This window comes from Anser anser (genome assembly GCF_964211835.1).
Source record: "Anser anser genome assembly, chromosome: 10".
NCBI classification, from domain to species: Eukaryota; Metazoa; Chordata; class Aves; order Anseriformes; family Anatidae; genus Anser; species Anser anser.
The window spans coordinates 25,667,335-25,681,893 of NC_139730.1; the positions used below are offsets into that span (position 1 = coordinate 25,667,335).

Sequence of the window (14,559 nt, forward strand, 5' to 3'; positions counted from 1 at the left end):
CAGCATCCCAGTGGGCGGGGGGGGGGAGGGGTGAGAGGCTCAGCCTGTCGACTGATGTCAGAAGGTATTCTTCGTGACAGTATCTTCCCCAACATTCCCTTTCTCTTATGCCAATTTATATTATTTTCTATCTTTTAGGTGGAGCTTGAGTGACTCCAGTCATGCGTATCTTGGTTGTGATTGGTAGAAATTACCTCGCTTGCGTTTAAAGGTACAGGCTCCGAGAAATTCAGAGGATGTGCTCAGTGAGGGGTGGTTGCCCCTTGGAGGCGGGTAGCTTTTGGGATGGAGGGGTGCTTATAATGCCTAGTCACTTAAGGCAATTACTCCACAAGGAGTAACTTTACTCCTTTAACTTAACTACTTGAACTACTTTAAGCTTTAACTACAGCATATCTAAAACATAAGGAGGATGTTACTATGTAAAAAGCAGATGAAACCAGTCCTTAACTCTTACTGCTTATTGTGCGTGAGCAGACTGGCATGAGTTTTAGCTATACTGGCAAATATCAAAGCACACCTGTGTAGTCCCAAAGCTGGGAGAAAAGCAAGGAAACCTTGAAGAAAATAGGGAGGCCTGTAGCTTGTGTAGTCTTTTAGCTGAGAAAATAAGGAAGGAGAGAGACAGGTAGCCTTGAGCTAGCAGAAGCAAGGAAGAGAAGGGATAAAAGGGAAAAAACAAGAAGGAGAAAACCAGCTCCAGACTGGCCTGTAGTAACCTTTTGCTCATTAAGGGTCATTAACACATTAGAAATCACACCTGTCAAAATGATAATCCTTGCTAATGTGGGATTCGGTGTGTGTCCCCCTCCTCCTGTACCCCCCCCCCCCCCCCCCCCCCGGTGTTCCTCTGTAATGCGCAAGCTCAGTAGAGAAAAGTTAGGTGAGCTGTAATAACCAATCAAAAGGAGCCAAAGAGAGAGTTTTCACAAGTTTCCTGTGTATGAATGACGGTGATTCGAGTCAGAGGTGTGCTTGCTTTGCGAAAGATAGCCAAGTACCTGACTCTGCAGAGTTCTGTAATTAATTATGTAATTAAAAGACCTTGGTGTGCATTCCGACTCTGGGTGCTTATTGGCGCGGTGCACTGGGCACGAACTCGCGGACAACATCTGTACTCAGTGTGATGCCTACAGACAATCCTTTACTGTTGGGACCTGCATATTTTTCTGTGCCTTCAACACAAACCCTTTGGTACAACTAGTTCCCTACGTAGCTGCCAGTTCACCACTCAGTTGCACTTCTGAAGAGGAAAAGCTATTTCCCTCTAACGTAGGAGCACATACTCTAAATGCAAGCTTCACTCAGCTGGTCATTTACTGCAGGACAAGATTTGAAAACTGTTGTGGAGATTCTGTTGGGTTTTCTGCTTACAGAAAAATTAAGTGCCAAATCGCCCTCTACTCCGCTTTGTAGTGCTGCATTTAATGGAGATTCAAAGAATTTCATTTGCTCCTCCGTTTATGGACAACGAGCTGAAGGAACAGGTACAGCACATTAGCCTGGAATGCCTTCCCTCCCAACCAAAGTAAACTGGAGCTGTAACTAACACAAGCAGAAACAAGGCTTCCACGTTTTCAGCTGAATAAAGTTCCAACAAAATCATCCTCTGGGATTTGAAGCTTACTTCAAATTACATGCCAACAGCTCTTTTCCCTGAAAGGTCTTGCCCAGTTCTTACGTCATAGTAAAGTGTATACCTATAAAATTTACAGTTAACGTCTTCTCTTAGTTTGTCCAATTTTTGCATTATCGCTCAGCTGTGTGCTCATTTATAAGCTGATGCATGTATACAAGCTGCTGCTCAAGTCCTACGTCTTGTTTGCAATTCTTCGTTTCCTTGTTGCCAGCATATTGTAAAGCGGATCCCTGCTGCTACTCGCTCTAGAAGAAAAGGAATCATCGGTTTGGTTACCAAATACCCGCTTCTGGAAACCAGAAGTGTTTTGGTCTCTCTTCCCTTCGAATGACTCCACACCTCTCATCAGATAATGGATTGCTGACCTAGAATCAGAGAACATCCCAAGGTGGAAAGGGCTCACAATAATGAGCGAGTCCAACTCCTGGCTCCACACAGGACCACCCCAAAAGCAGAGCCTATGTCTGAGAGCATTGTTCAAACACTTCTGGACCCCCGTCAGGCTCGGTGCCACGACCACTGCCCTGGGCAGCTGTCCCAGTGCCCGAGCGCCCTCTCAGGGCAGCACCTGAGGCGCACGGGGCTCGGCGGGGCGGCCCGGGAGGGGAGGAGGACGGCGGGGCGAAGCGGCCGCTCCCTCAGAGCCGTCTCCCCGCCGCCTCGCCCGCACGTCGGGGCTTTTTCGTGTCGGGGCTTTTTCGTGTCGCGCCCTCGGGCTCTCGCCGCGGGCGACATGCCGCTCCCCAGCGCGGACAGCTTGCGCGCGGGGCCTGCCCGCGGCGGCGGCGGGAGGGAAACCCCAACCGCAAAGCCCTCCCGGCAGGGAGAGCTCGGGGTGAGGGCCGGTCCGGCACCGACAGTAAAGACACGCCGGAGGAAACGCTCTGCTTTTAGCCGTGAGCACCGCGGCCAGGTTGAAAAGGCGTCACGCTGGAGCTCCGAGTTGGGCGGCGTTCCGAGGCCGTTGTGGCAGTTGTGGAGACGGCCTCGGCTGAGGTGGCGGCTGCTGTCGCTGCTGTCCCCTCTGTCCCCGCTGTTGCCGCTGTTCCCGGCGCCTGGAGACCCCCGGCAGCCCCCTGTGACAGGACCTGTGGCCCCGGGGAGCAGGTCCTGTGGCCCCCTGTGCCCGCCGCCTCGTCGGCCATCCCGGCAGCAATCCTGCCAGCACAGAATAGCTCACCGGCTTTACGTGCGTTTCAGGGTAAAGTGACGATTAACTTCTATTTCCTGGCTTGGGTGCTGCTTTATTCTTTAACGGAGCTTCAGGTTTAAAGGTTAAACTCAGTTCTGTCAAGGTTAAACTCAGTTTCGTGAATGGCATCTTGGACAAAATCTTAAGCTGTGATTGACTCTCTGCTTAACAGAGGCCAAACGTGTACCTACTGAGAAGCAGGTCATAGGTGATAAGCCCTCACAAATTAACTTGCTATCACAAAGTGACGCCCAGAAAAAGTGTATTCAAAAGCTAGGCTCATTACAGAATCACAACCAAGCCATCATGACTGGTGCAGTAGACAGTGAGGTAGAGGGTGAGCCCTGGAAAGACAGAAGTAAAGTAGCAGCGAAATGCAGGTACCTTTGTGCACACGAAGCAGAAAAGCGCAGGCAGTAAAGTAATAGTGCTCCATTACTAGCGTGAGCAACAATTATATATAAATCGCAACCATTATCTATTAGATAATAGGTAATAATTAATAGATAATTGCAAAGCTCCAAAAATGCAATAAATAACTGATTCCCCTCAGAGAATGTCATTTGCATTTTTATATTAAAAAGACTCCAGAGTTGTAATGGATTAAAATCCTACGAAAGTGAAAGAAATGGCATCAGCCACTAGTTCTGCAGAAGCTAAAAGTAATACTGATAGAGTTTTGATGGAAATTTTTCCTTTGTGTGTTTAGTTTGGGGATTCCTTTTAAATCATTCATACCAGCAAGTTAGTTCTTCAAGGCCGTTTCTTTGAGATTAAGTGACAGGACTTCTACTACTCTTTTCTTCTTGGAATGCTTCTTGGTATTCTTACGTCAGCCAGAACATTTGTCTCTGTCGCAGATGAGAACAATGACCATAGTTAACAAGCCCAAATCTTCAAAGTCTAAAAAGCCATCTTCAAGGCGGTCTGGCAAATCCAAGAAACCGAGTACTAAAAAACTGATGTCACGCACCGCAAACTGGGGCCGGATACCACCTGCAGAAGATTCAAGCCAAGTCTCTGTGGCCCAAGGATGTGGAGGTGCTATTTATTGTAGATCCTCTGAAAAATCTAAGCCTTTTGCCCAAAGAGATCTAAGTAAGTGTGCGCTTTATCCTGCCTCCGTTTTCTTCAAAACAAAAGTAGAAAGTGGTAGTTCTTGCTTGTTGCACTGATAGAGAACGGGACTACTGTGAATAAAGACTTCCAAAGCGATTCTCCTAAGGCAACTGAAGTGACTGACGTTACAGAAATTAATTTTGATATATTTACAGTCGACAGAGAAATGTGGGGAGCATTTTGTAATGCACTGATTCATCCATATCTTTTCTGTTTTGCAAAGAAAAGTGTTTGATTGTTGCTATTCACAGGTTCCATTATTCACAGGTTTTTGAATGTTAAGATTGCTCAGGAAAAGATCTGATATTTGTAGGGGTACCGTCATTCCTAGTTATTTGTTTTTACATTGTCCTTGCATTTATTACCATATAATTTCAAGTCTAAGTTTGTGGTTGAAGTTATAATAAGGAAAAAAGCATATAATAAGGAAGAAATTAAAATGGTTGACTAAACTTTTTTTTCCCAAAACGTTGTGTTGACCAGCCAATTTGAAGATGGCGGTATTAAAGGTGTCTGCAATAAGTTTTTCTGTTTTGGATTGTAGCTAGTTCCTCTAGGTGCTCCCGCAGAATAGTATTTTTACTATGCCTATATATACTTTATATATTCACTATACCTATATATACTTAATACCTTTCTTAGAAACAAACAAACAAAATCTCTTTTTAAATATAACTTTCTTGCAGTTGTTAATGATGGAATTGCTCCGCCACAAAGGATTCTTTTTCCACCTGAGAAGATACGTATGGATTGGCAAGAAACACAAAGTGTTGGAGTTGGCCTGTACAATCTTGGCAACACGTGTTTTCTTAATGCTACTCTACAGTGTTTGACCTACACCCCCCCACTTGCCAATTACATGCTTTCTCTTGAGCACAGCCAGTCATGTGAGTACTTTCTAACAGTATTTTAAATCTGTTGGATAGCTGTGAAGGTGAAAGAACAGCAGTGATTCTGTGAGACAAACTTACTTGCCTGATTTTACCTGTAGACGCTGGCTTTGAGCATTGTATTAGCAGTGGGCTCGGAATAGCATATGGAGTGCGTTTAATGCACCATGTGTTTTTTTTGTTTGTTTGTTTGTTTGTTTTTTTAAAAGGATCTTTTCTTGCTTCATGGGAATAATGAAGTGCATTGGACAGTAATGCATTTAATGAACATTTGGCATTTGGGCTATTTGGGCTTCCTGCTGCTAGAAAGGCAATAAAATTTAGGATGTTGGCATCATAGGTCTTTAGTCTGCACAGCCGAGGTTCCATAATGCACTACAATAAATGGTCTGTTCGTTGTTGAACCAATTAAAAAAAAAAAAAAAAAAAAAAAAACCTAGAAAGCAATATGAGCTGTTATGAACACGACTAGATTTTTTTGTGGGACTGTATTAAAATCTAGACTGATTTTGTCCTAAATAAAATGTTGTACTATAAAGTAAATGTTGTACTAAACCTGTATGCTTTTTAGGCTGGTATCTTTGTATCGATACCTAGAAATTTAACTGTTTTCTTCCTGTATATAGAAATCGTTTCAGTTGAGAATCCTGTTGAAAAAAGGAGGGCAGAAGTACTATTACATACATTACTGTAATTTTTCCTTTTTCCCAAAGGACTCGTAGCTCTGTATCATGAAGCTCACCTGACAGCACTGTGCTGAAAATAACCCACGTTCTCTTAATGCTGTATCATCAAGGTCAAATATTCTTTCCTCATACATTTTGCAACCTGTGGAGTTCACATTCCTGTCAGCCTTTACAAACGTGACTTTGCAGTAGTCTTTTAGATTTCTCATCACAAAATGCACTTGAATACAGGCTTAATGGATATTTTTATTCTATAAAGTTGTGTGAAATGAAATGTTAGGAGACTGTTGGGACAAGGAGAGTGGATATTGTATCTATAGTTTAAATGTTACTTATATGTTTGTTTGTAGTTATGTCTGTTTCGCTAGACTGGGATGCTTTCTTCTTTCACTCTTCAGGTCGTGAACAAGATTTTTGCATGATGTGCACGATGGAGACTCACATTAACCAGGCCCTGCGTTGCACTGTTGATGCCATCGAGCCTACGCGTGTTATCAATAATCTCAGTCGTAAGTGGCTTCAGATGTGTTTCTTTTTCAGCATCTTGTAATCTTCAAATAATTATTTGATGTGTATAAATGGTTTTAACACTGTAAAGAAGAGAGATTTTAGAAACAGGAGAATTACTTCATTTTTAAATGAGGTGAATACTATCATCTTCTTATTTAGGAATAGGACAACATTTCCGTTTTGGCAGTCAAGAAGACGCACACGAGTTCTTGCGCTATACTGTTGATGCTATGCAGGAAGCGTGCTTGAATGGAAGCACCAAGTAAGCATAAACAAATTCACTTTTATACGTTCTCTAGCACCTTTTAGGCCTTTATTTACTATCAAAACTGAAAGTCTAGGTCATCCTTGGTTTTCATAAAACTCTTTGAAGAGTTAACTGTGTGCCTTAAATCTTCTGAGGTCTGATTATAATTTATTTCCAGATTGGACAGATCTTCTCAAGCTACCACCATCATTCATCAAATATTTGGAGGATTTCTAAGATCAAGAGGTACTTTTAAAAATATTCCTGTCCTTAGAACTGATCTGTGTCTTTTGTCGGTAGTAAAGCAGTCTGTAGTTTGTCTGAAGTAGTATCTATCGACAACTTGAATGTGGACAGTTAGTCTCCTTCACGTGTTGTTAAGCATTTATATTTTGCTTCCAGTGAAGTGCTTGAATTGCAAAGCAGTTTCGGATACGTATGAGGCATTTCTTGATATCACTTTGGATGTAAAGGTAGGAGGTTTTGTAAATATAATTCATGATGTTTAAGTACATGTATAACTTTCTAAATTAAACTTGTTTAACTTAAAAAACCAAACCACGTACAATGTTAAAATATAAGAGCTTGGTGGTGGTTAGAAAGTGGATTGGACTTTGTCCTTCTGTGGAACCCCTGTAAATAGTCTCCACGTCTGCATTGGGTTTAAGGGGAAAGAATTTTATTGCTGCGCAAAGTATAATACTGTCACACTTCTTTGTTGTTCTACCTCAATATACGTCTAATTGTTAGACTGTTGGATTTGTTGCCAGTATTGATGACAAAGCACACTATAGATGCTGTCTGCGTTACTGGAAAATGATTTGTTTCAAAGTAGAATGACTTCCAGGTGAGGTAAACGCTGAGCATGCTCTTTCTGCCTCCTTCTTGACAGTGCTCATAGTAGATCGCTTAAGTATGTGTTAGTCAGGTTCTCTTATAAACTCCTAGTGCGTCTCTGGAATTTTGAATTTACAGTGACTTTACGCTCTTCTCTCTCGCTCCTCTAGGCGGTTTCATCTGTTACCAGAGCTCTAGAACTATTTGTGAAACCTGAAGAGCTGGATGGAGAGAATTGCTATAAATGTAGCGAGTAAGATTATTACTAATTATGTCTTAATACTAGATATTAGTTTTATATATTACATGACTTAGAGCGTAAGTTATCCTTTAACTTCATTTAGAAATAAGGAGACGCAGCTTTGTTGTTGTTGTTGTTGTTGCTTCATTTTCTAGTAGTGGTGAGCTGAAGCAAGGAGCTATGGAGAATGATTTGGAGTGGAAGGCAGCAGCAGGTTCCTACAGGTCCTAGCGTTCACTGTGAAACAAAGTTAGATTGAGTGTCAGGGCATGTGAGCTGGCTCTGTGGTAATGAATGTTAGCAGCCTGTGCTGGCTCACTAAACAGCGTCTTGCACAGCTCTTGAACTGTGAAACCTGTCGATGTGGACTAATGTCCGAAATGAGCTCCCTTAAGCCTAACCCGTGCACAGGGAAAGCCTGTTGAGTTCAGGCGCTCTCTGTGCTGATCAATATGTAAGATGTTTCTACGTATGTGAGAAACAATTGAACATTTGCATAAGATGGTTTGGCAAAACAAGCTGTTAGTCAAACATCCCCTCAGAAAAGCACAGAGTGCCCGGCTCAGTTCTGTAGAATTCATGCCTGACCCCTCTAAATGAAAAATGCAGTATCCACTTCTTGTTGTTGGATACTAAGGAAATTAGGGTGTCGAATCAAGAGCGTCCAATAGGTTATTAAAGCAATTTAATCCCAGGTTCGTCTTGGCCTGCGGATCCTAGAAAGCAACATGCAGCGTATTCAGGATTCTCATAAGTGATGTCTGAGGAAGAGAAAGAACTGTAATAGCACCTCACATCTGAATTGCATGGTCCTTCCTTAATGTGCTCTTTGAGGTGTGATCGGTTCAGTCACACTTAAAGCCAGAATTTTCCGTCTTTTTGTGAGCTTAAAAGGAAAGGCCTTGCACATGTACAGTACTTTTTCCATTGCTGATAACTGTTATTAGTCTTATATATAACTCATTTTTACTATTTTTTGTTTATATTTTATAACTCCCTGGTAATACGCTTTCGTGAGAGATTCCTGTTCCCGCTATGCTCTGAGTTGTTGGTAAAACTTACCTTCTTCTCTGTATTAACAAACGTGACATGCAGTGCATGGGTTTATGAAAAGAAAAAACCAAACATATGATGCAAGTAAATATCATTCAAATAGCATAAGCATGCGTGAGACATTAAAACGAGTTTGTTTTGGGGGCAAAAAAGATGATGCTTTCAAACACTTGTCTCTGCTTGTTTTTAAGGTGTAAAAAGATGGTTCCTGCATCCAAGAGATTTACCATACACCGTTCTTCCAACGTTCTCACAATATCACTGAAAAGATTTGCAGATTTCACAGGTGGAAAGATCAACAAGGTATATTTCCCGCTGTAATGCAACTTTGTCATCATGTAATGGGACATCCCCCAAAGCTGAAAGTTGTTAATATTTTCAGACAATAATTGTAGACTAACGACTACGGCTTATTCTTTCTCTTAATATCAGTAAAGTTCCTGCTTGACAAGAAGCATATACTTTCCTCTGAGAAGGCTAATTCATCAGAAAACAGTTGTCTGCAACTTCTAGTATTAAACGTCGCTTATGGGAAGACTTATTTTTAGTGAATCAAGAGATATATTCATATAATTCCAGTCTCTGTTTTTTGGAAGTGTTTTTCTCTGGCTAGTCCGCGAAGTACTCTGATATAATTTTTCTATCTTCTTGGTCTCTCTTTAGGAAGTAAAATATCCTGAGTATTTGGACCTCCGAGCCTACATGTCTCAATCAAGTGGAGAACCACTCCTCTATGCCTTATATGCGGTGCTGGTGCATCATGGTATCAACTGTCGCTCAGGACACTATGTATGCTACATAAAGGTAGAAGTCGACATCATTTCTAACAGGGTAAAGGTTGTGCTGGCAAACCAGTTCAAGTGTTACTAGTAGTACTGTTTCTAGGGAAAAAGATTTCATTATATGTTTATTTGACACGTGTGTATTTTATTGCTATCTGTGATTTCATTTGGAAAACATGCAATTCATCTAAAGATATCGTTGTCTTTATTTGCAGGCTGGTAATGGACTTTGGTATCAGATGAATGATGCAAAAGTAGTCCGTACTGACATTAAAAGAGTTCTTGGTCAGCAAGCTTACTTACTTTTTTATATCAGGTAATAACAAGTATTCAAATGTGTTCAGAAGAGATTTACTCTCCTGTTATTGATACTTTTCTTTTTGCAAGTGTTTTTCTTTCTCTCCCAGGAAAAGATGATTATTTCTCTAATTCAGTTCTGTCTAACCTGAAATTCTCTGTCATTTATTATCTTTTGTTGCTTGGCCTTAAACTGCAGCACTTGTGTAAATTGCTGTATATGTGTTATCTGTAGCTGGCTAATTTAGAGAAGGAGAGAAATGAAGGCCATCTGTGGTGTAAGAATGAATTATTGCTCTGAAAGTGATAGTCATAGTAGGAAGACTGTTACCTACTTTTCAGTTTGTAGTCTTGGCTAAGTCTTCTGTAGAGAAGGCTTCCATATCGTATGAACTGTTCCTATAAAATTATAGGATGGGATTTAATCCAAGAGTAGGCCGAAAGAAAAACTAAACTGAGATCACTGCTCTTTTCTGAAGGCGCTATGATTTGACGCTCGGAGAACGTGCTTTTTACTTAGCAGCACCGTCTTATCCCTGTTCATTCCCCCCTGGTCAGCGGGGGGCTAACAGTAAGCAGGCTGGATTTCTGGGACCACGACTTCCTCCTCATATGATTAAGGTAATTTAGGGAAGCGGGAGGGCAGATAATGGCACCAAACGGACAGTGGGTTTGGGGTTTGGTGTGGGGTTTTTTGTTTGGTTTTTGGCATCTTTGTTTTGTTTTCCTTCCCACGCTGCAGCTGTCTTCACAGCCCTCATGCTACAGCCAGAGTCATTCAAACAGTGGTTACTGCTGAATTGCGCAGCCATGCGACTCCATTGTTTATACCTCCTAGACAGCTTTGTAAAGCACAGAGAGCTACGCTCTTTGACAATTTAAGTAGAGTGTACTAATCCTCGAATCATTTAAAAGAGGACTTGTTTTTCCTATCGACGTCACTTTAGCTAAGACAGGGAAACCAAATTGTCTTATTCCTGAGCACCAGAACAATTATTCCAGGCTTTTTGGGGTATGTTTAAAGGGGAAACTAAATATATTTGGGAATAGCTTTAGGCAATGTTAAGTTGTTTGGATGGTTTTCAAAAATGATGTTAATTTGATATCAATATGCAGTAAACCAAAAGCAGGAATTAAATACACTTATGGGACTTGCATTTATCTTTTAAGGGCAGTGTTTTTTGCTTTTTAGGTGTTAAGACCATTTGTAGAAATACTTAGTAGGAGAATGACATGTTTAAAAATGTTAAATGGAGTGTTTGCATTAACCCGTCTTGCAATTTCTTCTTTTTAAATACAGAATTCAAGTCGTTTAAATGGAAATGGATCCATAAAAGAGGATGCAAATACCACTGGTGTCACCCTAAAAAGGCCATCTTCAGCACCACCAATGGCCTGTGTTCAAGAACAGGCGATTACCAGGCCTTCAATTACTGATACGTCAAAAAACCAGAAGATCACCATCAGTATTCACAATAAATTGCCTGCTCGTCAGACTGTGTCACAGCCTGACTGTCTTAGCAGTGCTGTGGAGGATGAAGATCTCTACAAGGCTGTTCCTTCATCCACAATCACAAATTCGGTAAAGCAAATGAAGCAAATACAAATACAAAAAAAAAAAAAAAAGAGTTTCTGCTGAAATTTTTGTGGAGCCAAAGGTGAATGGAAATCCTAAACTCAGCTCTGATAACACAGTCCCTTACGGTGCAGAATCTTCAGGAAAATCTGAGGAGGAGTCAAAGGGCTTATTTAAAAGGAATTGCAATGCAATGTGGAATTTTGGTTGGAAAGGTAGTCCGTACATCGCAGAATTCCCATTCTTCCTGTCAGAATGCTGATGAAGGAAGATCCCAGCATGAGCTGCCAAACACTGATTCACTGAATGGTGCTATTAGTTTAGTTCATGAATCTAAAGAAAACGGACTGAAACTTGATGATTCCACTTGCCAAGTTGAACCTGTTAAACCTTGTGAGATGTTCTTTTCTAAAACAAACGGATTGCTTGAAACATAGTAGTTTGCTCCATCGAGAATTTCTCACCCACGATGTATTCGGGAGTGTTTATCATGTTCCTAATTCAGGCGAAATGCTGAGAAAACACAGCACAAATTTGATCGTAACCCTTTGTGATATTATGCCATTAGAATTTGCAGAGCTGAGCTGACATTAGAACTTGTCAGCTTAAGCTGAGCTGAGATAAAAATTCTTAAGTTTCATAAAGTAGATTTTGGGAGGTGAGTTGGCGTTATCTTTGAAGTGTAGATAATGCATACAACACAAAGCGATCTTGCTTAGCATTTAATGTAGAAATTCTGAGAAGACTAGTCCTCAGCACAAATGGTATTTTTTCTGTCTGCTGACTTGTGCGTTTTAGTTGCAGATGCCTGGAGCTATGCCTCCAGTCCCTCGAGAAGTCATCATGGAATCCCTCACGGCCAGCCAGCTGAACAGCTTGTCAGAGGAAAGAAGGTAAAATGAGCACAGTCTGATTAAGACAAGATTTTATGGAAGTTCATTGCGGTTTTATCTGTCTACTAATACTATTTAATGGAAGGATTTAAATCAGTAGAATTCCGTACTGTATGGCCAGTGTTGCGAACAGAACTAATGATCGACACTGTGCATAGCACTCTGATGCAGGCTGGTGCCTCGCGGAGAACTTGTGTTTCTTCATAGAATGTTTTTCCATTTTTCTCCATTATCTGGAGAAACATTGGCTGTTCCCCCGTCGCCCCCACCCCTTTTTTCTCAGAGCAGCAGGTGGAGGGAGACGGAAACGTGTTTTTATTTTGTGCAGTGTCCCGGGACCTCCGAAATCTACTGAGAATGATGAATACCTTGAACAGTACCAATGTGATGACCGTGGAGACAAGGAGAAACCAAGAAGATCAAAAGAACATGAACTGATTTCAGAAGAAAATGTTTTCTACATCAAAGAGTCTTCTGAGACTGGTGAGAAATTGCGGCAAACTTCCCCTCTAAAGTCTGACAGTGAATGTAGTTCTAAAAACCTTTCCTCCTTAGCTATTACAGATAGATGCCAAGATACAAAGGACGAGACTAAAAAATCTGACAAAGAGCGTTACCAGAGAAAGAGGGAACATTCTCCTACTGAAGAGAAGGAGAGTCAAAAAGATGGTCATTCCAGCAAGAGAAGGTGCTCTCGGAGTGTGGAAGTTGTTAAGCAAAAGCATCACAAGCAGGAGTATTGGGAGGGAAGCAGGTACAGATCTTCCCATAGTGAAAGGAACAGCCCTGATAATGGCAGAAGACCAGTAAAATATTCAAAGTACAGATCTCGAAGCAGAGGAAGATCAGAACAAGATAGCGCTAGATATTACCATTCCAAAGGGGAAAGAAGTTGGAGCAGAGAAAGATACTATCAAGATGAACCACGGAAATGGGAAAAATGTAGCTATTACAAGGATTACTATTCACCTCATGCAGCAGGAGACAGTAGAGAGAGAAAGTTCTCTCACGGTGATAAAGACTTTGACAAATTGACTCAGACTTACTCCAGCAGGTCACATAAGCGTTATCATTACAAAAGCAGATGGCCTCACGGTTCCCTCTTGAGAGAGGAAGATGTACATCACTTTAGCACACCCAGAGCAGACTCACATCGTTGCTCAGTAGCTCAGCAACATTCTGGAAAACATTCGCGTGAGAGACATGCACTTCCACCTGTGTCAGCTCATTTGGAGAACTGTCGCCAGAAAAAGGCAAAAGAAGGAAACAGAAAAAGACAATATACTCGTGCAGAAGGTAGTGAAAGTGAAATAGAAAGGCAACGCAGAAAGGTAGAAAAGGAGGTTTTAGGTGGTGAAAACATGAAAAAATATAAGAAGTTCTAGAAGAAAAAGAAGTCTGAAGATAAACAGGGAGAGAAGGATTCCAAGTAAGCAGGGATTCCAGCCTAATCAGCATTTTTTTTCCTAATTCTTTTCTGGGTGCTTCTCATGTTTTGTTTTTTTTTTTTCATAGTTTCTGAGTTATTTAGATAGCATAATCTGGCTGGGGATCATGACTGGGGATCATTAGGTTGATCAGTGAAGACAGGAAAGGTATTGCTGAATTGTGTCAGAGCACTAGCTTTGGACCACGTAGTTCGAATCACATCTGCACACCATTCTGGATTAGGTTAAAATATTTTTTTTTTTTACTTGCACATATTCCAGAGCTAACCATTGTTAATGATCTGTGTACCAACCAGGACCTATGGTCCTTCAATCTGAGGGCTTAAGTTTGCTGCATCTAAAGGAAGTTACATGTGCACAAAGTACCACAAAATAGCTGACATGCGGCAAATCATCGCCTGTGGTAAAATAAATAAAGTTTCCTGTATGCAACAAGTGCCACATCTTTTTTTCTCTTTTTAACTTGCATGTTTCTTTCAGACTTTATGATTTGTATTTCTCTGCGCTCCACTTTGACAATGCCAATCGCAAGCGTAACAAAAAGAAGAAAAAGGAGAAACATCAGGAAAGTGAAAGGCTTCTTGGAACACTTAGATCCTCGTTTCCAGAAGAAAACCCGGGAGAAGAAGGAAGAATCCCATCCTCCAGATGGCTCTTTATGAGAGCAATGCAGAAGTGAGGGCAGTAAACAACCTCACAAGGAAGGGAAGCCTTCCAGTGCAGGTGAAAGGAAGAAACATCGCATCCAGCGAGTATATTAAAGGTAAGCGGCTGCAGCATGTTTATGGGATTCCTTTTAGATTAATCTAGAGATTATCTAAAACAGTCTTTAAATGCTTGATGACTGAACAGTCTGCTGGATATCAAAATATGTTTTGAAAAATATGTTTCAAATGTTGTTTTTTCAGCTGTGTGGGGAGAACAAATACAGTGGCTATGAATATTTTGGCTATTATTCAGAACAGCATGTGGAGGGATATGTAAACTATGTAATATGTAAAAATATGTACTATGTAAAAATCCTGCTTTTTTTCTCCTTTTTGTTTTTTTTTGTTTTTTTTCTCTTTTTCTTTTTTTCCCTGCTATTATAGGTTTAAGAATATAGAGGAATGCGCTGATGGAAGCCATGTAAAGAGTCTCCAAATTTGC

The 14,559-nt window shown here is 41.1% G+C and overlaps 1 pseudogene across 1 annotated transcript; it reads left to right on the forward strand.

Annotated features, from left to right (window-relative positions):
* The first annotated feature begins 3,700 nt into the window (after positions 1-3,700).
* On the forward strand, positions 3,701-14,087 carry LOC310904800 (ubiquitin carboxyl-terminal hydrolase 42-like; annotated as a pseudogene). The gene is made up of 15 exons: positions 3,701-3,929; positions 4,637-4,837; positions 5,925-6,035; positions 6,196-6,298; positions 6,462-6,529; positions 6,686-6,756; positions 7,291-7,373; positions 8,606-8,717; positions 9,078-9,218; positions 9,412-9,512; positions 9,973-10,114; positions 10,794-11,503; positions 11,874-11,962; positions 12,291-13,391; positions 13,891-14,087. The product of its transcript is annotated as a ubiquitin carboxyl-terminal hydrolase 42-like (transcript).
* Positions 14,088-14,559: the final 472 nt, after the last annotated feature.